Source organism: Polypterus senegalus, chromosome 7, assembly GCF_016835505.1.
Source record: "Polypterus senegalus isolate Bchr_013 chromosome 7, ASM1683550v1, whole genome shotgun sequence".
NCBI classification, from domain to species: Eukaryota; Metazoa; Chordata; class Cladistia; order Polypteriformes; family Polypteridae; genus Polypterus; species Polypterus senegalus.
In genome coordinates, this window is record NC_053160.1 from 129,231,178 (window position 1) to 129,258,378 (window position 27,201).

The window sequence follows — 27,201 nt, forward strand, 5'->3', positions numbered from 1 at the left end:
CTCTTTTGGTCTGTACTTAAAAATGAATGCACATAATACCTTTTATATTTATATTATAACTTGTACATTGTATAATGTGAATGTTTGGAATTTGTGAATGGAACTTTTACATAAGTTTTTTTTTTTGTTTGTTTTCATTTTCATTTTTTTGTGTTTTTTTTTTTTTTTAACTTTTTATACTTGCTTTGTTCACCAAAGAAACCCCAAAAAATGATTCATAAAAACTATGCCTCCTTTGTGTATTTTTTTTAATTGCAACAAAACATAAATAGGAAATGCGCCAGAAGCAAGTGTCTCATGCCTGCTTAGTTAGTTAGCCCCACTCCCATCGTCTTCAACGCTGCATCCCTGCTTGTTATACAGCTTCCTTCTTCTTGCACCTAGGTCTCCTGTTCCCTCTATCACCATGTCTTTCCACCTCTTTCTTGGCCTTCTTGCTTTTTTTCTTCCTACTTTAATCCATCCTTTCACCGTTCTTGCTGTCCTTTAGTTATCCATGCACCGTATGTGTCTGGCTCATGTTCACTTTCTTGATAACTCCTGTTTCACTCAGCTCCATCACACCAGAAGTATGGACCAAAAATACAGACCTCTTGACTACTACGCCCCATTGGTGTGAAGACTTTTTACCCATCGTCAACCAAAAGCTAAAATTAAGAAAGCAGGACCTCAGCATACATGGCATAGAATGGCCTTTCTTCACCATCTATACAACAGCAGCAGTAATTTTCACACCTTCAACTTAGTGCTTGCCTAAGCCTTTAATGGTGTAAGACCCACAAAACAGTTTTAAGACAGTGCTCCAGTAATTTTTTTAAATTATTTTTGAGATTTTTTTCATCGTCTTTTACATTTTCTTATTAATATTTCACATTTTTTATTGTGTCTTCAGGGAAGTCATTTAAACTTGGCATTATGCTTATTTCTATGGAAGCCTTGCAGAGCAGTGCCGAGCAGAGGCTGCTAGAACATATGCTACTAAACACAACATGTTACTTAAGACCAAGAGGGTCATGTAAATATTCTTTATTTTATGAAAGAATGAAAGTTCTATATGGTTAGGAATTTCATAGTTCCCTTTGATGGCCTTCTTTGATTATAATTCTGGTTTTGACCCATTACAAAGGCTCTCTCAATCAATTGGCCTCAGCTAGTCTTTTGGCTTGGTTTCTGGTTTATGTATTCAAACTCAGCCAATTGTAAAACTAAACCAGTGATATGCTCTTTTTTATGTGATTAATTCTCATTAGTCACAGGTAGTAGTCTATGGATTTTATGGAGTTGTCGGAATGCTAACACCATTATGCCTCTTCATTCTTATGTCAAGTAAGAAAGTATGTTATTAATAAAGCCTTGCGAAAGCACAACCATGCAGTCATTGTGGCCAAAGGGAGAATTGCCCCACCTGCACCACCTTTAGTTATAGTGGATTCAGAAAGTATTCAGACCCCTTCACTTTTTTGCATACTTTGTGTTGTAGATTTAGTTTTAAATGGATATACAGTATTTCCACTTAATAAACTATAATGACAAGTGAAATAGTGGCAGAGAGAAATATCAATACCAACTCAAAACCAAAAATCATAGTCAACTCTATTTTCAAACTGATAAAACTGCAATTTTTCGCATCAATCTACACTCAGTAACACATGTTTTCTTAAAGGTTTGCAAAAAAAATCAAAAACTAAAGTCTTTCATTCATATTAAGTATTCAGACCTATAATTCAGTACTTTGTAGAAGCCCATTTGACAGGAATTAAATCTTCAAGTCTTCTTGGCTAAGTCTTACACCTGGATTTGTCCCATTTTTCCGAGCAGATCCTCTATAGCTCCATTAGACTAGATGAGAAGCATCTGTAAACTACCACCTTCATGCTGCTACCCACAGATGAATGAAGGGTCAAAACTGGGCTTGCCTGGGCCACTCAAGGACAGAGAGTTGTCCCAAATCCACTCCAGTGTTGTTTTGGCTGTATGCTTTGGGTTATACTGAACCACCACCCCAGTCTAAGGTTGAGTGCAGTCTGAGGCAAGTTTTCTTTTAAGACCTCTCTGCATTTGACTGCATTCACCCACCCCTCAATTCTGACTCCCTGTCCCTGCTACTGAGAAGCTCCCCCATAGCATTATGCTACCACTACCATGCTTCACTGTAGGGATAATATTGCTGATGAGCAGTGGTTGGTCTTCACCAGATATAGTGCTTGGAGTTCTGTCCGAAGAGTTTCATTTTTGTCTTGTCAACCAGAGAATCTTTTTTTCCTTATACACTCAGAGTCCTAAAATGGTTGTCCTTTTTACAGGCTCTCCCAGCTCAGCAGAGAACTTCTGAAGTTCTGTTAGAGTGGCCATTGGGTTCTCCCCAACCAAGACCGTTCTTGCCCGGTTACTCAGTCTGGCCGGATGGCCAACTCTAAGAAGAATCCTAGTGGTTCCAAACTTACTCCATTTCACAATTATTGAAGTCACTGTGCTCCTGGGAACATTCAAAGCTTTAGAAATTAATTCACATGATCTATAGAGCACCATAATTATATCTCAGATGTCGTCAGAGAGTCTTTTGGACTTCATAGCTTGGTTTTTATCCTGACATGTGGTGTGAGTTGTGAGACCTTATATACATGGGTGTGTACCTTTCTAAATGATGTCCATTCAATTCAGTTTGCCACAAGTGGACTCCAATCAAGTTCTAGACTCTTCTCAAGGATAATAAAGCAAACAGATTGCCCCTGACCACAATTTAGAGTGCCACAGAAAAGAGTCTAAAAAAAAAAAATAATAATTTTTTCTGCAGTTTGCAAACCCTTATGAAATCATGTTTACACTTTGTCATTATGGGTTATTGAGTGTAGATTGATAGACAAAATGGCAAATTAATATTACAACACAACAAAGGGTGCAGAAAGAGAAGTCTGAATACTTTCTAAATCCACTGCATTTCACTGTCATGATTAATCCTGAAAAACTATATACACTTCTCTGTTAATTAAACCATTGGTACACTGATCTATCAGTGCAAACTGTTTGTTTCATGTGGAGAGTAAAATAAGGTGGAATTAATAGCATTTCATAGTCCAGGCAATAGGGCAGCACTCCGCACATTAATTACTATATCTCTTTTTCTTTTACCTAAGATTATGTTGGTTAGACATGGTGCCTTTCAAACATGAGTTACATTTTTATTATCTACCACATGCAAATGTTGATTTAGTTTAAAAGATTTTAAGAAAACATAGGTGTCACTAGAGTATGGTCATGCAGTACTAGATCAGCCAAATTAGTCAAACTAGCAATTGCTCTAAATTCTGATAAAATCTGCACTGCCCAAATTTTAGTGTAATTAACACCATCTTTTATCATTCATTCTCCTACTATTATTTTTGTTATCACATGCAGATGGTGTATTTTCTTAATGCTTGCTTTCATCGGTTATTTGAGATATAAATACATTTCACAGCTGAAAGGAAAGGAAATCATTTTTAAACTGGTACCGTTGTTTTGCTGAGAGATGAGCATTTTTTTCCTTTGGCAATACCACAAGTACTCTTAAGCAAAAAGTATTGACATCTGCAGAGCTTTCGTTTCGAAGATGCTGGATTTCTTGTTCACAAAAGAACACAAAAAGCCAAACCTCAGTGAGTTAGCCTAAAGTTTTTATCTGCTTTTACTTGTAGCAGGATCTCAAACCACTTTTCTTCACTTCACTGTTAACAAGTTCTGCTCATATTGGATACTCACTGAAAACCTTGTCACAAGAACTCAAAACTAACCCAGATTTATGACAGAGGTGCAAATCAAAGTTAACCAAATGTTCAAAAGAATAAATTATTTGATTTGGTAAGGCCAGTGAGCATTTGCAGTAGAGAATTGCTTACATTGCAAACTGTTGTATTTGACAAGAAGCCATGGACTGTTTTAATTGATAACCATCAGGTAATAAATATTTAGAGTTGCAGTAACAATCATCTTATCAGGTTTTATAATAATAGCATCCAAGAGCACTCAAGTGTGCATTTATCTTCTTATATAATATGCTACCATGGCTGTCCGTTTGTCTGTCCAGGATTTTAAATCACCTGTAGCTTGCAAACCATTTGAACTATTGACTTGATATTTGGTACACATATGCTACGTGACGCCTACTATCCGCTTTTGGGGTGATGATTGGCTTCCAAGGTTATTCCTCTTTTTATTTGTATTTTATTTTATTGTAGAATCAACTCTCAGCAGCAGCCAGTAGGGCGGCTGTGTTGTGCATACATAAGGTGCGCTGTTCTCATCCCTACCACATTCGCCATCACTTCCCCTACCTCTTCATATCTTAAATCATTCTTGAGGCAGACTGAAGACTTAAATGCCAGCTTAAGTCAAAAATTAAGGAAAACGTACTAAGTAATTGCAACACAAACACTGACTTAATCTGTTTTAATGTGAATAAATGCCGACAAAAGAAGAAAAGAAGCGGGCCGCTAGGGTAAAGAAAAGAAGAGCTGCTCAGGAAGCAGCAAGAGCATCAACCTCTGAGCAAACGAATGCTAAATATACAGAGAAAGAGTATGAAAACCATGAAGACTCCAAAGTCAAGTCGTTACTGGTATATATATAATCATTTCAATGTTTTATTTATGGTTTGTGTGTGTTTGGACAAATTGACAAAATGCATGCAGCAATGTTAGAACTTTGATCACTAAAAAGCTATTTGTGGCAAATTTTGGGGAAACCAGAAAGAAAAGAAAAAGGTGAATCTCAGGTGTGGAAAGATAAAGAACAAAGAAAAACTGTTAGGACTGAAGAAAGGCAAGATATTACTGTAAGACAGAAAAATAAAACAAAAATGTTTCTAATGTGTAGAAAAGTACAACAAAAACCTATTAATGAAGAAGATAAGCAGACTGCAAAAGAAAAAAAAGGAAGAAAATGTGATTTCAGTGATGGCATTGTAAAAGGCGCTATATAGCACCTGACCCGGCACAGACTTACGCAGAGGCACGTTTAAAACAAATAGGTTTTTATTTTATTTTATTCAGCCGTGGGGCACGCCTTCCCCGTGTCCCACAGGCCCAACACAGTTCCCAAAGCACAAGATACAGCACAAACAACCCTTCCTGGCACCACCACTCCTCCCAGGCAACCTCGTCCACTTCCTCCCGATTCTGGCCCCGAATGAAGGGAGGTTGGCCTGTTTTATAGCCCGGAAGTGCTCCAGGTGCCTGACCAGCTGGTCTTAATTGCACCTCCGGATGGGGCTGGTAAGTCGTCCCTTGTGGCGGGTGGCTCTCCGCAGCACCCCTTAGCGGCCACCCCATCTCCCAACTGGGCTGTGGTGGACTCCATGTCCCATGGAGCCATGGGGGAGACTGAGGAAAGACCCACGGCCAGGGAGACTTCCCCCAGGCGCCCCGGGGAAGGTACTGCACTGTCCATGGTGGCTCCCCCGGGACGTATGCAGCAGAGTCGTCCCGGCCGGGCATGGGACCCGGCTGTCCGTCACAGCATCCTATGTCTAACCTCAGCATTCTTGGATATAAAGAGTTTTATTTGTTTTTTGATCTTTTGACTTTACTAACGTTTTCTACATCGATTTTGTTTAATATCTTGAATACTAACTTCTGAAACTCATAACATAAAACCGCGTTCTTGTAACAGAAAATACATTTTTAAAAGTATTCCTGTATTCTGCTTTGTTGATGTAAGTATGAATAGCTCAGAATTTAAACTTCAAGTGTCTCTGGAGGTTTATCTCTCAAGTGAACTCAGTATCATAAACCTTCAGCTGGATCTGCCAGGAAACCTCTCCATTACTGCATGTTTTTGTTGTTTGTTTTTGAAGCTCAATCTACAGTAGGTGTCTTCTGGGTCAATAGATCTAAAGTAGTATTTTAAGGTATCCGTTCACCCATGTTACCGCAGTGCATTCTCATGTCTTTTTATGCACCTTTACACATATTTTTAGCCTGTCACTTTTATACTTATAAAAAGTGATAATAACTTTCTAATTAAAATAAAGTAAAGCAAAAAGAAATATGGGTCTACAGTTGAAGTTTAAGCATTTTTTTAAAGTGTCCAGTGTAACTTGGAAATATGTAACTGTTAGGAAACACTAAAGAGAGGTGTAAATTAAAATAAATACTGAGAAGCAAAAAAGAAAGCAGTGTCCTGGGTTAATTTTTTTATGTTTATGATATTTTTGCATACTCATTTTGTGTTTTGTTATGGGTGTGGTCTTGAAATGCAGGAATAATTGTGAATGAGAATAATTCAGCTTTACCTTGATATTCCAATAACAGTTTTTCTAGATTTTGACATTAACAGGGTTTAAATTTTAAGCTGATTTTTGTTTTTCACCAAAAAAAAAATGTTTTCTCTAATCAAAAGTAAAAGGAATCACTGAAAACACATTACAAATATGTGGTTTGACATGATGATGGAATATATTGATGAAGACAGAGGGCCACCGTCTAATCTGAAGTCATGGTAAGCCCTCCAGGACTTACACACACACACACACACCTCGTTTACTGTGGCAGATTGAAGATTCTTATTCCATAATCAAGACTGAACCTCTTTGGTATGTGGAATGACAAAAATCCTAGGCTTGGATTTCTGCTCACTGCCAGGTTCTGCCATACTTTAACAGTGTTTTTTCATTGATTTGAGCTAGCCCAGAGGTTCCCAAACTTTTTCTATTCAAGATTTTTCCATTGGGCCCAGTTAAACCACAGTATAGTTTATAGTTTTATAATACAGCGGTCACCAACTCCAGTCCTGGAGGACCACAATGGCCGCAGGTTTTCATTCTAACTCTTTTCTTAATGAGTTACCTGTTTTTGCTGCTAATTAAATTCTTCTGAACTAATTTGAATCAACTTGCTCCTGAAGACTCAGACCCCTTAATTTTTTCTTTTTTCCTTAACTAGCAGCCAAACAATAATGAAATACAAAAGTAATCAAAACATGACCAGCAAACTGTGTTGATCATACAATATCTAAAAATAGAGAAAGATGAAGGTCTCAGGAATGTCAGTCTGCTCAGATCCACAAAACATTTTAACAATGCTCAGAGAAAGAGTAAATCAACAATTTCAGAAATGTATGCTAATGTACCACAAGAGCAGCAATAAGCCACAGAATTAAAGAATGGGTTAATTAACAACAAGAATCGTCACCTCATTAAGCAGCTGGTTGGAGTGAAATTGGTTGGAATTTGAGGCCCTGACTTAGTTGCTCTTCTTTTGGCTCCCTCACTTCACATTTCATTTCTGTTTGGGTGCCATTTAAGAAAAGAAATGAAGCAATTCAGAGAAATGATGAAAAAATTCAGGGGAACAAATCTTAAAAAAGCAACTCAATTAAAATTAATTCACAAGAAGTTAATCAGCAGCACAAACAGGGCACTCATTAAAAAAAAGGGTTAGAATGAAAACCTGCAGCCACCTGACAGTTGCTGCGTGCAGTTGGTGGTTTGGTGCAATTAGTTATAAAAAATTAAATGTTTTTAGAATTGTTCTTAATCAGTTCTTCTCTGAGGTGCACCATACAGTTGAAAATAGACCAGTTTTCCAAATTAGTTGACTATGATGACTGACTGTTTCAAATTAAATACTTGATGTTTTCATACATTGTAATTTATTCAATTCAAAGTAATTTATATTATTTTTACACTCTTTTGTGGTGCATCCTTTTTATTTTCAACTCCTAGTGTTTTTATTAAAGTTCAATAAAAATGCGTCCATTTTTGGGAGGATAAGAACAACAACTTTTAAAAACTATTTTGATCACAACACCATATGAAGGGGTTCAATCTTCAGTAAATAAGAACACAGACACAGCGATTAATATACAAGTACAAACAACAATCAGAAAACACAAATTTCGACCAGGTGACTTGTTTTACGCACATTGATTGGCACTGACTACTTCATACATGACGAATGGAGCACGCCTGTTATATTCACATGATTCATACGCATCTACATTTGTTGCCTGATGTTTGGATGAGTTCCTTCAGGTCTGTTCTCAGAACGACACTGTTCGTTCTTGTCAGTGGCACATCATTTATTATGAATTAACCTATCATAGCACCAGCATTTAACTTAGAAAAAGGTTTGGATATTGTGTAGCAGGGCCACATAGTTAGTGTTCACATGTCAGTTCTGTGTGTGTCTCGTTTCATTGTCCCATTGGCTGTGTGTATGTGTATCAGTTAATGCCGTCCCCGTAAAGGAGGACGGATGATGGAAGGAGACCGCAGCCGCAAACCTGGAAAACACCTGTGCTTAATCAACCAATTACTGCCGTCACCGACTATTTAAGAGGAAGGAGAGAGAAGAGAAGAAAAAAGAACCGTGTTTTGTGTCAACTACTTCAACTTGCTTGCTGTCTCATCTCATTGCGCTTTGTTCCAGTTTGTTTTTCATTAATCCGGACTGTCTTTCAACCTGCATCTGCTGAGACCCCGGGGTCAATTCATCATCCACCATACGCCGAGGAATCACGGTGAGGTTGCTCCAAACGCCGGGAAAATCAAACACCACAATTGCCGCTAGTTCAGTCATCCGTAATCAGGACATTTTTACTTTCGGACTCAAATTCACAACCATTCTGTTCATTGGTCATTTTGTTGCTTGTGTGGTGTGTGTTATATGTTACAGGGACAAGGGAGGGGTTTTTGTATGTATATTTGGTGCTGTCTTGAGGTTGCTGGGGTGGAGGAATATTTATATGTGCATTTGTTTTGTGGTATGTCTTGTGTCATTTAATACATTTACTCCGTTTAATTTTACATTCTGCTTTTGTGTACGTGCATTTATACCGTCGATTGTGGGGAAAAGTTTAATTGTGTAGAGGTACGGCTTGATAGTAGGATTTCTCGGTAAATTATCCAGGCCACAGGTCTTGGAGGTGTAGCTGCCGGCTGGGTAAAGGTGTCGGCCGTTACAATTGGTATTATAACAGTGGTATTATTATTTCTATATATTTTGAGTTAATTTTGGGATTTGTTATGGTTGCAAAAGATATCTCTTATTGGAATGTTTTGTGGTGCCCCCATAGGCCAGTTTGGGAACTGCTGAGCTAGCCTCTTGTTTGTTTTTCCTTCGTGTTTTTCTTTTTTTTTAATTTTATTTTGGTATAACAACTTGTTGCACCCCTACCATATACTAAAATATCTAGTTTTGCCATTGCTGCCATTCCAATGGTCAAGAGATAGGAAATTAAAATCACTAAAGTAGACTGAAGAGAACATTAGAAAAGGGGTGGCAGTATTCTTAGAAACAAGAAAGAAAAAAGTGATACACACATTATTGTAACAGCCACATGCATAATAAATAATGTAAATAAATGACCGGTATGTTAGTTGGCATCTGCTGTTCTTATGTACTGCTCTTCTTGCAAGAAAAACAAAATAGCAGCTCTGGAAATGTTTGTATCTGGGACCTCCTGTAACATAAGCCTCAATGACAGAAGTTCATATAATTGAAAAGAGATGACTGAGGTGTGAAGAAGGCTAGAGATAATATGAGCAAACTGGAATCACTTGTGGGTTGGAATCAAGTTAGGCATTATTTGTGGCATTAAAAGATAACATTTTTCCTTCAGAGGATTATCATCCATTTGTTAGAATATTTGAAGAGTGGAAGAGCCAGGCTAAACTGGAAACATCTGCTACAAGATAGGATTGTACTGGTAAGCTACTGTATATTGTTTCATTCATTTGGGATTTGGGTGAGAGTATTCTCCATATACTCTTCTGATCTCATATCCAGCCACCACAGCAATTTAACAATATAATAAGAGACTGTGAAAAACAATCTAGGGACTGTGTATAGTAAGTTGGCTTTGAATGTGTATATACTGGTACAAATATTTCTAAGTGTCATCTTTCTCGCTCTCTCTGTTTATGTATGGCTGGCGATGAAGAGCTAAGCAGTACCAGAGGGGACACTGAAAATATCATTATCTTCTCCTTTGCTTGCAACATTGATCAGCCTCCCCAAACACGAAACCTAGTCATGCCCACATTGCCTTGAAAACGCTCCGCCCCTCCCAGAGCAAACAATATAAGAAGGAGCGACACCCGGAAAGTCTTGCATTCAGAAATGGCAGAGCAGTGACCTGTTTGTTATTTACTGTTAAGGTTGAACAAAGCTGAGTAAACAGGGAGACCCGGTTGGTACTCCAAGTATTTATCTGACTGCTCTGGTCTAATTTCCTATCATGATTCAATATACAGGGTGAGTCAAAATTATGTTAACACTAGTGGATTATTTTTATCTCAACCACACCTTTCCAGGCCAATGGATAAATTGTGGTGGACCATTGCCATGGCCTCCACACTCTCCTGATTTGACACCTTGTGATTTCTAATTACGGGGTATGATGAAGGAGCATGTGTATGGCAGGAAAGATTGTGATATCAATGACCTGAAGGGCAGAATATAGACATTGGTATCATCTATTCCCTGCAAAATGTGTGTCCGGGCTTTAAATGGTACTGTTGGTCATTAATATTTGTGTGTTGAACATGATTGCGAACATGTTGAGATATTCCTGTAAATCTTGCACATATGAAGTATGTTTTGTGAATAATTGCTTCCGCAATTCAAATGTTAACATAATTTAGACTCACCCTGTATATACAGTATGTATTTTCCATCCATTAATTTATGTTAGCATTATTTGGGGAATATTTACTGTGAGAAGGTTGGTAACAACAAACTTCAACTAGGTGAATTAGACACACCGGTAATAGTAACAGATATGCCATTTTGAATGACTACAGCATGACCAGTGATACCATCTATACCTAAAACAAATTGGTCCTGAAGTCTCATGATACAAGATAATTTTTTACAGTGTTCTAATTAAATTTTTATAGCAGTAAAACCAGTAAAGATACACACACACACACACATATATATATATATATATATATATATATATATATATATATATATATATATATATATATATATATATATATATATATATTAATCTATTATGCAATTTATTAAAAATCACTCAAAAGATTAAAGATGTAATACTAAAGTAAATAGTGCACAATAACAACTTCTTTTGACACTACGGTTAATTAACACAAATGGCAAATGAATAAAAAGTTTCTTACTATATTTCAATAAAATATGGTAAAAAAAAAAAGAAAGTATCAGAAATTCATATCTAGAGGCATAGAAACATTTCAAATGGGGCTGTGGTTTTTCCAAAAACAGCTACAATGAAATACAACTATTTTTATTTTTTTTTTTTGAGCACAACTGCAGGCACAGAGCTCTATGAATAAATTCTCTGGTAAAATACAAGTACAGAATTATTATATATAAAGATACAGATTGGTTAAAACACAAAGAAAAACAAGTTAAACCTGATTAACACAAAAGGAAACTAACTATCTGTCCATTAGTTAACTGATGAGCTATGACCAGTTAACAATAGAGGAGGTGAAAATTGTGAAAGAGAAAGTCAAAAACAAAGTCAGACACATTCACATTCCTCCAGATCTCAGCCAACTGGCCGTCTACCCCAGTCCCCCAATCTGATGACAGAATCTTTCCATTGCATAATTCCAATGCTCCTTTATCCAAGATGAGGCTTCCATGCACAGGAGAGTAGCCTGATAGCGCAGCAGAGGCACCAAGTGCCACATCAAGACACCAAGAAGAGACCCAGCTGAATTTTATAAAAATTCTCAATTAAGCTAGCTCCCCTTTTATTAAGAACATTTACAGAAGTTAGAGACAATAAAATTCTACCTCAAGCATTAATTACCATCTTTCCAAAGCAAAATAAGGACTTATTACAATGTGTATCATATAGACCAATTTTACTTCTGAATAATGATGTTAAGATACCTCCAGCTAGAAGGACTGAGAACGTGCTTCCTTTGGTAATATCACAAGATCAAACTGGATTTATTAAAGGCAGACACTTAGCTTCCAATATATAAAAACATTTTACAGTACCCCCCTTTGAAAGATTCCAGAGGACAGTGGGAAAAGGATCTCTCACTCAACTTCTCAGAAAAGAATTCACTCAAGCTCCATATGTGCAAAGCATGCAATTATTCAACTTAAAATTATATATCAAGCACATTTGTCACATTTAAAATTGTCCAAAATGTTTCAAGGGCAAGATACAACCTGCGAACGTTGCACTCAAGTTCCAGCCTCATTGGGCCACATGTTTTAGGGGTGCACCAAATTAAAATCATTTTGGATCAAAATCTTTAAATGCCTTTCAGACAGCCTTGGTGTCACAATCCCTCCTAATCCATTAACAGCTGTGTTAAGTGTACTTACAGATGGGCTTAAAGTGGAGAAGGACAAACAAATTGTAATTGCCTTTAAACTGAGGAAGCAGATTCTCTCCCCACTTTTTTTATTCTATTTATGTTTATTAATTTATCTATTTACTTATTTTTACTAGTTTAAAGTTTTACTCTGCTGGCCTAGCTCTCTTTATCATGGGTGGGGGTTGAATTGTTTCAAATCTAGTTTTGTTAAATTTGACCTGCTTGTATGGAATGTTATTTGATTTTAATAAAATCAATCAAATGCAAAAAAAAAAAAGAGAAACAGAATAGAGGTGAGATAGTAATGGTTTATAAATATTGTATTACTTATATTTCTGTACAAATGACTAACAGAAATTCAGTGTGCACAGCTAATCAACACCTCTAGTGAGTTCGTGCTAGAAAGAAGTCTTCAGCTAGGATTTAAAAGCAGAGAATAAGGGATCATCTCTTATATTTTGCAGGCAGATCCTGTAACTGAAACCTCTACCTCCTCCTGTTATTTTATAAATCCTTAATCCTAAATAGGCCGGCATCTTGAGACCGTAATGGGTGCTCCAGTTTTAAAGTAGTGATAAATTTAGATTAGCAAGTAGGGCCTCAGCCATTTAAAGGTTTATAAGTTAAAAGGAGGATTTTGAAATAAGGCCTAAGTTTAACTGAGAGCCAGTGTAAAGAGATGAGAACTGGAGCTATAAGTTTGTATTTTTTGATATGTGTAATAATTCTTACAGTAGAATTTTGAATTAACTGAAAGCTGCATAAAGAGCAATTTGAACAGCCAGTGAATAACACATTTCAGTAATCAATCCTACTAGAAATAAATGCACAAAAGAAAATGAAAGTATCCGCCTTTAAAAGATTTTAATTAAAAGATTTTAATTTTTAACAATAAGATGGAAAAAAACACGCTTTGAATAGTAGTTAACTTCATAGACCCAGAAGAACCTTCACTGATCTAGCTACAGCACCATCATTAATCTGTTTGTCTAACATGTGACCTGCTTATGTGTAAATTTCACCAATGTCACTTGGATTAAATATTAAATATTGCTGATCCAAACAGGGTTTCATTTCTTTCAAATGAGAAACAACTTCTTTTGAAAGATTTCACCTTTATGGGTCCAATAAAAAAAAAAAGCCCTCAAGGCAAAGTTCTGCAAAGCAGTCCTTTTTCTGTTTTGAAAAAGGCCTCAAATGTGTAAACATTATTCATTCTGGATGTCTTCCAATGATTTAGCAACTTGATTTTTAGTGTTGCTCAGTAATGAAAGATTTATGAATCATGAATATATTAAAAACATTACATTTAAATAACCATATTGCATGTCTAGTCCAATAATACAAGCATAAGGATGAAAAACAAACAAAAAAGCAAAAGAGCTAAAAGCAGCTGGGAGTGGGATGTGTGGGGCATGCAGCCTGAGAAAATGTTAACCTATTATCATTTCAGTAAAGCTCTCAAGAATACAGAATCCAGCTATCCAACCCATCCCTTTCTTCATTTGAGACAACCTTAAAGCTGTGGCAAGCTAAAGCCAAATGCAAAATTTCTGGGCAAAAAGCAGGAACAACCCATTGATGGGACAAGGATTGTGTAATGAAAAATGAAATGAAAAAGAAATCTTAGAAGTATTTTAACTTTGCAACACTAATTTCATTTTTGCAGATAAACAACTAACAATTTGACAGAAGTTATGCCTTAATTGAGTGCACTGCTGGCAAAATATGAGCTTGAAAGTATTCACTTTAGTTGTTTCTTCAGTTCAACGTGGTAGCCAACCAGAATTCTCAACAAGTTAGATGGTAACCTAGACTATGTCATTAACAGTGAAGGCACCATTCTAATCAGGCTATGCTGTACTGGCCATTATGGCACAACACAGATAAATGAACATCCAAAAAACATCATCAAATTTTGTGCAATACCATATTAGAAAAAAATTTGCATATTTGAAACAAAGATGAAATTTCAATTTGAATAAATGTATATGTGTATATAAAGTCCCACAATTCACACCAAGCCATGAAGCTCTGCTTTCTGATATTGATGAGTTCTTCTGGACGGACTCTAAGGTTGTTTTGGGATATATTAACAATAAGGGATGCAGATTCCACACATATGTGGCAAATAGAGTACAGAGGATTCATCTTAGCACAACTCCCCAACACTGGAGATATGTCCCAACTACTGAAAACCATGCTGACCATGCTTCTAGAGGTCTTACAGTTTGTGAACTACTTTCGTCAAACTGGTTTACAGGGCGCAAATTTCTTTGGGAAAGAGAATTACCTTTACTCTCAGATATGATCCCAGAACTTTCAATTGGAGATCCTGAGGTCAGAGTATCACAAGTGCTAAACACAACAGCCACAGAGCAAGAAAGCCTCATAGATTGTCTGATTAGTTTTTTAGCCTGGTCATGTGCTGTTGGAGCTGTTGCAAGCATTCTTAGAAGAATTCAAAAGGACAAATCACATGGAATTTCCACAGTAACAGAAAGACAGAATGCAAAGTGTCTTATAATAAGAACACTGCAGAAACAAGTTTATGGAAATGAGCTAAAGATACTTAAAACAGGAGTTCAACTGCCTTCGCATAACAGTCTGTTTTCTCTTGATGCCTTTATAGATAAGGATGGTGTGCTCAAGATGGGAGGAAGAATTAGTAGCTCTTCAATTCCTGATTCGCTGAAACATCCCACAATTCTGCCCAAGAATCATCATATCACAACTTTGATAGTTGGTCACTGTCAAGAAAGGATCAAGCATCAAGGGAAAGGTCTTACAATTAATGAAATCAGATTAAATGGTTTCTGGATTCCTTCCATCAGTCGGGTATTAATGTCATATTCATCAGTGCATCACCTATAGGAAGCACAGGAGACCCATGGAAGAACAAAGAATGGCTGACTTGCCTCCAGAATGAGTGGTTCCTTCACCTCCATTCACATATTGTGGAATGGATTGTTTTGGCCCGTTTCTTACTAAAGAAGGTAGAAAGGTAAATAAAAGGTATGGTCTTCTGTTTACCTGTTTTTGTTCTCAGGCTATTCATATAGAAATGCTGGATGACATGTCAACATATGCTTTTATCAATGGGCTCCGCTACTTTATCACTATACATGGTCCAGTTTGTCAAATACGGTCAGACAAGAAAGTAAGTTTCTAGGAGCAAAAAATGAGCTAAAGGACTCACTTGAAGAAGCTGACAACGAACAAGTAATGGCCTTTCTTGCTGAGAGACAGTGTGATTTTAACATGAATCCGTCATACTCTAGCCATGTTGGTGGTGTTTGTGAACGTCAGATCAAGACAGTAAAAAATGTGCTTAACATCACTCTCTCACTTTCTTCTGGAAGATTAGATGACTCTTCTCTGTGAACATTCTTATATGAGGCAATGGCAATTGTAAACAGCTGTCCCCTTACCACTGACAACCTTAATGGCCCAAGTAATTACTTACCCCTAATCACTTGCTAACTCTAAAATCTACTGTTGCCTTGCCTCCTCCAGGAAAATTTGTTAAAGAGGTCATGTATGCAAGAAAAAGATGGTGACATGTTCAATATCTTGCAGAGCAATTTTGGAGCAGATGGCAGAAGGAATATATTTTTAACATGGCTCTCAGACAGCACTTGCACATACCAAGAAGAAATTTGCAAATAGGTGACATAGTAATAATGAAAGAAGATGATCTGCCTAGAACTGAATGGCATTTAGGTAGAATAGTAGAGACCAAAATTGACAAAGATAGACTTGTAAGGAGTGTCAAAATCCACCCTGGAGACCGGAAGCTAGTTAAAAAAAAGAGAGAGCGGCTCAGCAAACCATCAGTAGTTGAACACCCTATTCAGAAGCTGGTCCTTTTGCTGGAGACTGGCTAAGATCTGCTTCCCGACTCTTTCCACAACTTGACCCTCACCTCTTCAATTGATTTGCTATTTAATTGATCTTGTTGTTTAGTTTTTAAATGCTGTCAATAATTGTCTGTCAGTGTTGAAATCATTATATTTAAATCTGTAATGATTTGGAGGGAGTGTAAAGGACAAATGATGCTACAACCGGGCCTTTATCACAGCATTTGCGTGACTTTTATTTTGGTAAGTTATTGGGTGGCTTTGGTTTACATAATTAATTGTGCAGTTTTTGCCTGGAATAGGAAAGGAAAATGGCGACATATGGGGTTAACAAACAAGCACCTCACTGAAAAGTTAACAAGGTATTAATTTCTCTGTGCTATATGTAAAACAAAATTTACGAATGTTTATGTTAAGTTATTTGCATGCTTTTTATTTTGTAATTTGCCTTTATAGCTGTTACGGTGTGTTTATGAAACAAGGTCTCGGAAACGGTAATAAATATTCATTAATCATCAGTCTGAGAGTTGACCATCATTCAGCCAGGGTCGCTACACCACTCTTCCTAGTGTTGACCAGCCAAACTTAATAAATTGCACAAAAATTGTTATAGTCACGGAAGTGGCCATCCAATGGTGACTTTAACAGAGCTTCAGAAGTCCTCTGCTGAGATGGAAGAACCTGTCAGAAGGATGATCACCTCCATCAATTAGGCTTTTTTGTTACAGTAACTAGACGGAAGTGATAATTGAGCAAAACGCCTTTATAAGGGGTGTCCTCTTATTCTATGACACTTTTCACATTTGGGAACCTATTTGTTCTTAGTATGAAGCGATAAATGTTTACCCAAAGGCAAAATCACTGCAATGAGATCAGAAGATGAAATGGTAAGAATAGGAATAGGCAATGTCAAAAAACAGACAAGGGTCAAAAACACCAGGGAAGTCAAACAAGAGTAATTGCCAAACAAAAGGAACTAACCAGGGGTTAAAGATCCACCAAAAATATTCAAATTAAAAAGACAGCATAATTATCTTGAGTTAACTAACTCTTACAAAGGTAACGTTTAGCAATGAGATCAAATGCTTGAATGCCTGTGCATATACACAGCCAATTTTTTGAAACATGTGCGAGCTGATGAAGTGTAACTTGACCGGGCAACAAGCATAGCATCAGTAAACAATGTGGCTGAATCTATACAAGGATTAACAAAAAAATGAAGGTAACTGCAGGGAACAAAAAAAAATCAATGTTGTCAAAATAACAATGAAAAAAAAATTCAACTTTCACAAAACAAAAATAGTGTGCAAAGTAATCAGATCACAACACAAATCCCTTTCTTTTCATTTTCCTTGTGTTGACAGTGGAAAAATATGAATAAAGTGATCTGAACAATATTCTTGTATAATTTTGCTAAATGTTTATAGTGCCCACTGGGTCATTAAATCATATGTTTATTGCCTTTTGCTCCACATAAAGGCTGTTTGAAATTTGCATGGAATTTTATTTTGAAATACTGGTGTAAATGGTAGGTTACTTAGTGAGTCTAAGTTTGCCCAGCATGTTTAGTTGAATTTTAACCATCCAGTGGCAGGCATAGTAGTGGAGTGCTGGAAGAGAGTGTAGGCCATTCCCTTTTAGAAGCTGGGAGGAAGCAGTTTCTCCTTTGCCTCAGTCACATGAGACCACATCTTTATGAGCCAAAGGATGCAGGTTCACAGTTGAGGAGTAGTGTTTAGCTGATGGTGCCACAGTGTGAATTCCCAGACTGAGACGCCAATTATGAACTAATGCCACTGTCCTGCTTCTGCTCTACTATCTGATGCTAAAATGCCCTGGTTTCAGCCCACTGTGACCTTAAAAGATGTGAGGTCATAAAATTGAATGGACTAATTGATTCAGTTATGTGCAATTATCCCACAGTCTTGTGGTAGCGGGCAGTCCTAAATGTTGTGAAAATGCAGAGAACAAAGCAAATATAACTGGAATATCAGCATAGATTTTTCTTGCATTGTCTTTTTACAGATTTCTGCCTATTTTAATTACCAAGATTTCCCAAGACTAAACAAAAAATAAATAAAATTGCATGAGAAAAAGGAGAATAAGAAAATAAGAATATATAATACTACTAATAATAACAGTGAAATCACCCCTGCTTTCCAACTGGCTTAGAAAGCTATTAAGTCATCCACCAAAAAAGTGGTGTCATGAGTGCCAATGGTGGGTCACCATGCAGAGCATTGGCTTATGAAGTATAACTGGCCATTGAATGAGGTGCATGTCTCAGCAAGAAAAATACAAAACACTCACTTTCACTGAATATTTGCCAAGGGGGACATGCTGTCATTCCCTTCCCCTCTGACATGACCTCTCCTTCAGGTTTCACTAGGTATTTGTTTCTAATTTTGTCAGTCCCTCGTCTCTTGTGGTGATTTGAGACTTTTCTGCTCTAATTACGGGTATACTTAAACATCTTCTGGGGATTCTCTTTTTCCTCAGTCAGAGTCTTTCATGTCATTGTTTATATTGCTTCCTCTCATTTTTGAGTGCTTGTGTTTATGATACATAGTTGCCACTGCTGCCTCACAACTCCAGGGACTTTCAATCCTAGCCCTGCCATTACTTGTATATGGTTTGCCCAGATGCTCCAGTTTCCAACAGGGAAAAGGGACAAGTCTAAAGTTCCAAAGAATTAGATAACGTTGACACAAGCTTACTTTTACACTGTATAGTAATAATTAAGAGAGATAAAATGGGATAAATAGCACACTGACTCCAATGTAAGTCAAAGACATTTGTCCTTAAACATATTAAACATGCTTAAGAAGCCACATTAGAAATATTATGCACAAATTTGGTTTTTGCATTACAATAAAGATATGACAGTGGTACAAAAAGTCCAAAGAAAAGCAACTAGACTAATAGTAGGATTCCAGGGTATATGAGTCATGAGGAAATATTGAGAAATTGAAATTTTCATTTGAAACAAATACAGTGAATGAGGTTACAGTGAAGCAGAAGTGATGAAAACTATGGAAGAAATTATGTGGATGGCTGCCAATTTTTATAAGAATATGAAAGCACAAATTACAGCTATTTAGGGGTAGCTTTTACAACAATTAAAATATTTACCACATTGTGAGGCATAGATACATAGAATAATTTATATGTAGTTCAGTCATAGTTTTGTTACCTTAATCTTGTCTTAATAAAGTCATTAAGGATTGATGATCTTAGATGTTAGATTAAATGGTCTGTAATTGTCACGATATTCCTCATGTTCTTATAATTCTTCCAATTATTTTCAAACCTGTTTTTCTGTTCTTGCTTTATGTCTTTACAACCAAACCAGCCCTAGATAGAGCACCAGTCCATTATGAGTCATATTTCATGCTCATTCATTTGAGGCTAATTCACCAATTGGCTTACAGTAGTATGCACCTCTTTGAGATGATCGAAGAAGAATGAAGGACCTGGAGAAAAAAAGCCACACAGGTAAACTCAACATTAATATTAACCAAGAAGGATCCAGAACCTAATCTCCAGGAGCCTGTGAAAAAGAGAAGTGACAATAACCCCTGGGGTAGACTTTCCCTTAAATGTTAAACTAGTTAAATAAAACATGGAATCATTCTTAGTAACACTATGCAACTTTCATTGGTAAGTCATGTTTAATAGGTTATAGTTTATGTACATTCAAATAGTTGTAAATTACATCAAATGATCATTCATATATTGGTAATGTTTTACATTAAGTTTCATTAGTAAGTCATAAATAAACATATAATGCTTCTCTGCAGCTTTATGAAGGATTTATTTTTTAGCTGGACTTTTAGCTAAACTTAATGTAAAGTTGAAACCATTCATCCTTTGTAAATGTTTTATTTACTAATGACATTTATTATAAAGTGTTAACCTCACATTTAATGATTAGGTAGAACTGAAGCTACAAAATGTGTGTTTAAAAAGTTACTGCATTTAGCTGTTCTTCTAATTATGGAGGAGTGTATTAGGAAAAAATCATTCAGCTTTAATTTACCTGATGAAAAATAACTGACCTGGTTTCAGAGCTCTTGAAACAATATTACAAAGATGGATGCTCTGAGCTCACAAATGACAGCATGTGCTTCCTCTTTCACTAAACAGACTTGAGACCTGATCTTCTCAGGTGCCCTCTTTATTGCCATTTATATTTTGTGTTTCTAGAACATGACAATTTTTGCTTGAGGTAGTTGATGGCAGATGGTGTCAGACCATCATAGTACTACTAAAATTATCTATCTACAAAACCTGTTTCAACTTACTTGGTTATTATAGTTGACTATCTATACTACGAGAAAAGGCAAAGCGCTCACTGACTCACTCACTCACTCACTGACTGACTGACTCACTCATCACTAATTCTCCAACTTCCCATGTAGGTAGAAGGCTGAAATTTGGCAGGCTCATTCCTTACAGCTTACTTACAAAAGTTGGGCCGGTTTCATTTCGAAATTCTACGCGTAATGGTCATAACTGGAACCTATTTTTCTCCATATACTGTAATGGACGTTAACTCGACGGCTGTTGGGGGGGCGGAGGTGCATGTGACATCATCACGCCTCCCACGTAATCACGTGAACTGACTGTGACCGCAGTATGTAGAAAAGAAGGAAGAGCTCTCAAAGAGCGCTGAAGAAAAACGCTGAATACTTTATTTGCGAGATACAAGTTTAAAGAGAAGACACAAGGTATAAATGAGACTTTGGATCACTTTGTAATGGAGTTAAAATTGCTGTAGCGAGAAACTTTTAAGTGCAGGGTCTTAGCTAACATTAAATAAAGCCGTGGACATCGCAACATCACACAAGTGAGCAGCTCACGTGAACTGACTGAACGCAGTACGAGTGATCACTTCCATGCATCCAACCTGTTCAAAAAACGCATTTCACAATTGACAAGGTGATGTCTTTATATGTCGTTCGTTTATAAAACAGCGGACAAGCTGTGTAAAGGCTGTTTCACAAAAAACCAGCGGAGCGCCACACTCTGAATGTATTCCTGGCATCACCGTTATACCCTCTGATCTCCCATTTCAACTGAAATGCCTCAAATTTCCAGTAAGGCTCTGCTTCGCGATGAGAATTAATAAGTCTCAGGGACACACCCTACAAAAGGTTGCCATTGATTTGAGGCAACATTGCTTTCCTCCTGGACAAAACTATACGTTGCATTCTCAAAAGTAATATATACATATATATATAAGTATACTGTATATATATATAAATATAAATATATATACATAAATATATATATAAATATATATATACTAGCAAAATACCAGCTTCATGGAGAAGTAGTGTGTTAAAGAAGCAATGAAAAGAAAAGGAAATATTTTGAAAATAACGTAACAAGATTGTCAATGTAATTGTTTTGTCACTGTTGTGAGTGATGAGTGTTGCTGTCATATATATATATATATATATATTTACACACACACACACATAAACATAAATATATATATACATATCTATACATATACACATATATACACATATATATATATCTACATATATACACATACATATACATACACACATACATACATACACACACATATATATATACATACACACACACATATATAAACATATATATACACATATACATACATATCTACATATATACACACACAGCTATTTCGTATCAGTGCAATACGCTGCTTGTTAAAACGGATAACTCCCGCTCTTACGTGCAAGTCTGCGTGGATATTATGAACTATCGTATTTGTTCAAGTTCTATTTAAATTTTAAATAGAAGGAATTTTTATTTAGTCGACAGAAATATCTTTGGTAGGAATGGTAAAAACAGACAGGAATATTATTCGTGAATAAATCAACTCAAACCTTAAATAACTTAAAAGAACAAACATTCAAATTTCTTTACTCTTATGTAAATTTATATAAAAAATAAACTTAGATTTTAAATATCCCAAAAGATTTTGCTCTCCATAAAAATATATCCTGTCAAAATTATACAAATTCAAATATGAACATGCTGCATAACAAAACCTGGAAATATAAATAAAATTTGTTCCTTTCAGCAATAACAAATCAAATCATTCAGTTGTCTTTGCTCATATGTCATTTTAGAGCTGGACGCCTGGCAACAGGTTCGTTTATGTTTGGTGTGAGGTTCTGTGTTGTGGAGATTCTCAGGATGGATTGCAGGTGCTCATCAGTGAGGCGACTCCTGTGTGCTGTTTTGTTAGTCTTTATCACTGAGAAGAGCTTCTCACACAGATATGTGCTACCAAACATGCACAAGGTTCGAGCCGCATGTAGACAGACTTTTTTTGTTCTTCAAAGTAACCAAAGCGCCGTGCAAACTCAGTGCGCTCGGTTTATCAGCAAAGTGCGTTTTGGGAACACCGTAGTGACGACTTGGTTTAACATTACTTGGCAACAGGGAAAGTTGCACTGGTGCATTTGTGTCTCCCATAAAAGCAACTTCACTTGAAATCACTTTGTGATTGTGCACGGGTAAAAACGTCCGCTGAAGTGTCAGATTCTTATTTAATTCTTCTGCTTTCTGCATCTTCTGCATTGCATTCAGGTCTTTCAGCCATGTTTTGTCTCATAGTGCCGTCTTAGATTAAATTCTGTAATTACAGCCACATTAGCTCCACAAATGAGACATACGGGTTCAGTAAACATATACTCAGCTTCCCATCGGTTTTTAAAGGCTCTATTTTCAGAATCAACTTTTCTCTTCAGCATTGTGTGAGGTAGCTTCGCAATAACTTGCAGCATCATAAGGTAGACTTGATTAACGCGGTAAGTGTTCGGCAAGGCAGCTGAAGCGCTGCATTATGGGATCTGTAGTTTATTGTGTTACCAGCGCTTCATATACCGGGCTTTAATAACAATAATACAGTATATAAAATGATCTCGCGGGCGGATATAATTACGCCGGGCGGATGTGGCCCGCCCTTGAGTTTGACACATATGGACTAAATAGAACTTGAAAAGATATATTTTTCAAATGTGATCGCAATTCAGATAGAGTTGACGCACACTACAGCCTGCATGCCTCAATGAGTCATCCTCCCCTCGCTCTTACTTTTTTACCGTTCATCTAATGATTACACCGAGTATGGCTTTACCAAAACAATCATTGATGGCGAATAAAGTATCCATTATTCGAGTATGTAGTTCGGGATATATATATATATATATATATATATATATATATATATATATATATATATATATATATATATATATATATATATATATATATATATATATATATACCCGCGTATTGCAGCGGAGAAGTAGTGTGTTAAAAAAGCTATGAAAAAGAAAAGGGAACATTTTAAAAATAATGTAACATGACTCTCAATATACAGTATTTGTTTTGTGAGGGTTACTGAGTGTTGCTGTCATCAAGGATTTGATTATCATTATTTCTTTCAATCAGGTTCGTATTTGTAGGATGTGTTGTGTTCAAGTTACATTCCGTGTTTGTCAATCGTTGTAAAGGTAACAGGTTTCATTCATCGATTCGTTTCTTACTGCATCAATAAACAGCTCGTCTTCTTCTTTATCTGAGACCTGACACACTGTATGACGGGTTTTTTACACTGTCTTCCTTTAGCGGGACATTGACTTTTTCCAACGTGTGCTTTGTTTCCGCAGTAGTTGGATTTATGAATATGCTTGTATGTATCAAACGCTTCATATTTTTTGCTGCCTTTTCAATTGTGTAATTCGGTTTTTGTTCAGCTCTTTGGAACTGTTGCTTTTTATCTGTGCACTGCGTCAGTTCACGTGAGCCACTCGGTGTACATGCATCGAAGGTTCCCAGCTGTGCTGGTGCCATCTCGTGCTATGTCCGTGGCTGTATTTAATGTTACCTTAGTCCTGGCACTTAAAACTTTCTCTTGCAGTTTTGCAGAGTTTGTGTCAAACACCACCCTGATCATCTCATCTTCCTCTCCATAAGCACAGTCCTTCACCCGTGAATATTTACCCGTGGCAGTTTGCTATTGGATTGCCGCTGACGGACGGCCTTATATGGGTGGGCACTAAATTACAAGCGCCAGCGCAGCCTGTCTATGAACTTAATTTAAAGTGTAGGTTTACATCGTGCTTTGTTTCCAGTAGCAGAACTCATGAATATGGTTGTATATGTCACTCGCCGCTTCTTATTGTTTCGCTGCCTTCTCAATTATATAATGCATGTTTTCTTAAGCGCTTTTTTGAGGTCTTCCTGGTTTTCTATGTACTGCGTGAATACGGGGGAGACGTGATGATGTCACACGAAACTCATCTCCATTACAGTAAATGGAGAAAAACTGCTTCCAGTTATGACCATTACGCGTAGAATTTCGATATAAAACCTGCCCAACTTTTGTAAGGAAGCTGTAAGGAATGAACCTGCCAAATTTCAGCCTTCCACCCACACGGGAAGTTGGAGAATTAGTGATGAGTCAGTGAGTGAGTGAGTCAGTGAGTCAGTGAGTGAGTGAGTGAGGGCTTTGCCTTTTATTAGTATAGAAGATATATAAATATATATATATATATATAAATATAAATATATATATAAATATATATATATTGTAAAAGACGAAGCAAGAGACAACATAAAGGTTTGGGGTTTCCGGCCCCGTATACTGTAGTATTTGCCACAGCCAATAAAAAAACAGGTCATATGCAACAAAACAAAAGTTTCTCAATGCGCGACACCATTGATGGCGTCGGTGGCCATTTTATGGAGGAGGAGCCGGAAGTGGAGGAATGCTGGGAAGGAACCGTGGTGGAAGATGGGACTGATGATGTCAGGAGTAGTGGACGGAGGAAGGGCGGAAGTAACGTGCTGCGGGAAGAAGGAGGCTTATGGCGGCGGGCGTCTTTTTTTCTGTAGGAAATAAGAGGAGAAAGGTTAGTACCCGCCACTTCCTGCCGCGAATGACTTCCTGAGCGTATTAAGGTCCGTTCAGGTCCCTACTCGTGTGCGTGACAACCTATATATATATATATATATATATATATATATATATATATATATATATATATACATACACACACTCTGATCAATAAACTGTCAAATAAACGAACCACACATCATGGCGCAACATGAGAGGCTTTGCCTCTAGCACTGACATCCGAGGTTCGATTACTGAGAGGGGGTGCAGTGAGTGTGTACTGCCTGATGAGCCCAGAATTAGGACGAAACACGTGCCGTGTACTGTTTGCATTATTTGACAGTAAAACTATTTCAATATATTCAATATATATATATATCAGTATATATATATCAGTCCTCACTGACTGACTCACTCACTCACTCATCACTAATTCTCCAACTTCCCGTGTAGGTAGAAGGCTGAAATTTGGCAGGCTCATTCCTTACAGCTTACTTACAAAAGTTGGGCAGGTTTCATTTCGAAATTCTACGCATAATGGTCATAACTGGAACCTATTTTTTATCTATATACTATAACAGACTTCTGCTCGATGCCCGTGGGAGGCGTAACTCCGTAATTTAGTGCCTGCCCATATAAGGCCGTCTGTCAGCGGCAATCCAATAGAAACACTGTCGCTAAATATTCACGGGTGAAGGACTGTGCTTATGCAGAGGAAGATGAGATGGTCAGGGTGGTGTTTGGCACAAACTCGGCGAAACTGCGAGAGAAACTTTTAAGTGCCGGGTCTTAGCTAACATTAAATACAGCCGTGGCCATCACATGAGATGGCACCAGCACAGCTGGGAACCTTCGATGAATGTACACCGAGCGGCTCACGTGAAATGACGCAGTGCAGAGACAAAAAGCAACCGTTCCAAAGAGTGCTGAACAAAAACCGAATTACACAATTGAGAAGGCAGCAAAAAAATATGAAGCGTGTGATACATACAAGCATATTCATAAGTACAGCTACTGCGGAAACAAAGCACACGGTGGAAAAAGTCAATGTCCCGCTAAAGGAAGACGGTGTAAAAAAAACCTGTGCATGCAGTGTGTCACGTCTCAGATAAAGAGGAAGATGAGCTGTTTATTGATGCAGTAAGAAACAAATCGATGAATGAAACCTGTTATCTTTACAACAATTGACAAACACGGAATGTAACTTGAACACAACACATCCTACAAATACGAACCTGATTGAAAGAAATAATGATAATCAAATCCTTGATGACAGCAACACTCATAACACTCACAAAACAATTTCTGTATATTGACAATCATGTTACGTTATTTTTAAAATGTTCCCTTTTCTTTTTCATAACTTCTTTAACAAACTACTTCTCCGCTGCGAAGCGCGGGTATATATATATATGTATATATATACCCCATCTACATACTCTCAAATAGAAAAACCACACGCCGTGGCGCAATGGTAGAGGCTTTGCCTCTAGCGCCGAGGTTCGATTCCCGAGAGGGGGTGCACTGAGTATGTACGTGCGCTTCCTGATTCATTTTACCCTCGCATCCCCTTGGTTTGAGACGTATGAAAAAATATGCGGTTAACGCAGAAAGACAGATCACCAATTGAAGCTTTATGAATAATGGATACTTTATTCGCCATCAATGATTGTTTTGGTAAAGCCATACTCGGTGTATTCTTTAGATGAATGGTAAAAAAGTAAGAGCGAGGGGAGGGTGACTTATTGAGGCACGCAGGCGAAACCACAATAGCACGCGGGCTTGATGCATCGGTGCTCGTCAACTCGATCTGAATTGCGCGATCACATTCGAAAAAATATATCTTTTCAAGTTCTATTTAGTCGACACAAATATCTTTGGTTGGAATGTAAGGCGAATTTACTCTTTACATTTGTATGGTGAAGAAAAATTTATGCAATGATCCTACATTTAACTTACATTCCTACCAAAGATATTTCTGTCGACTAAATAAAAATTTCTTCTATTTAAAATTCAGACTTGCAGGTAAGAGCGGGAGTCATCCGTTTTAACAAACAGCGTATTGCACTGATACGAAATAGCCTGTCCATTTAATTATTTAGGAATGGATAAATAAATGAAGATTT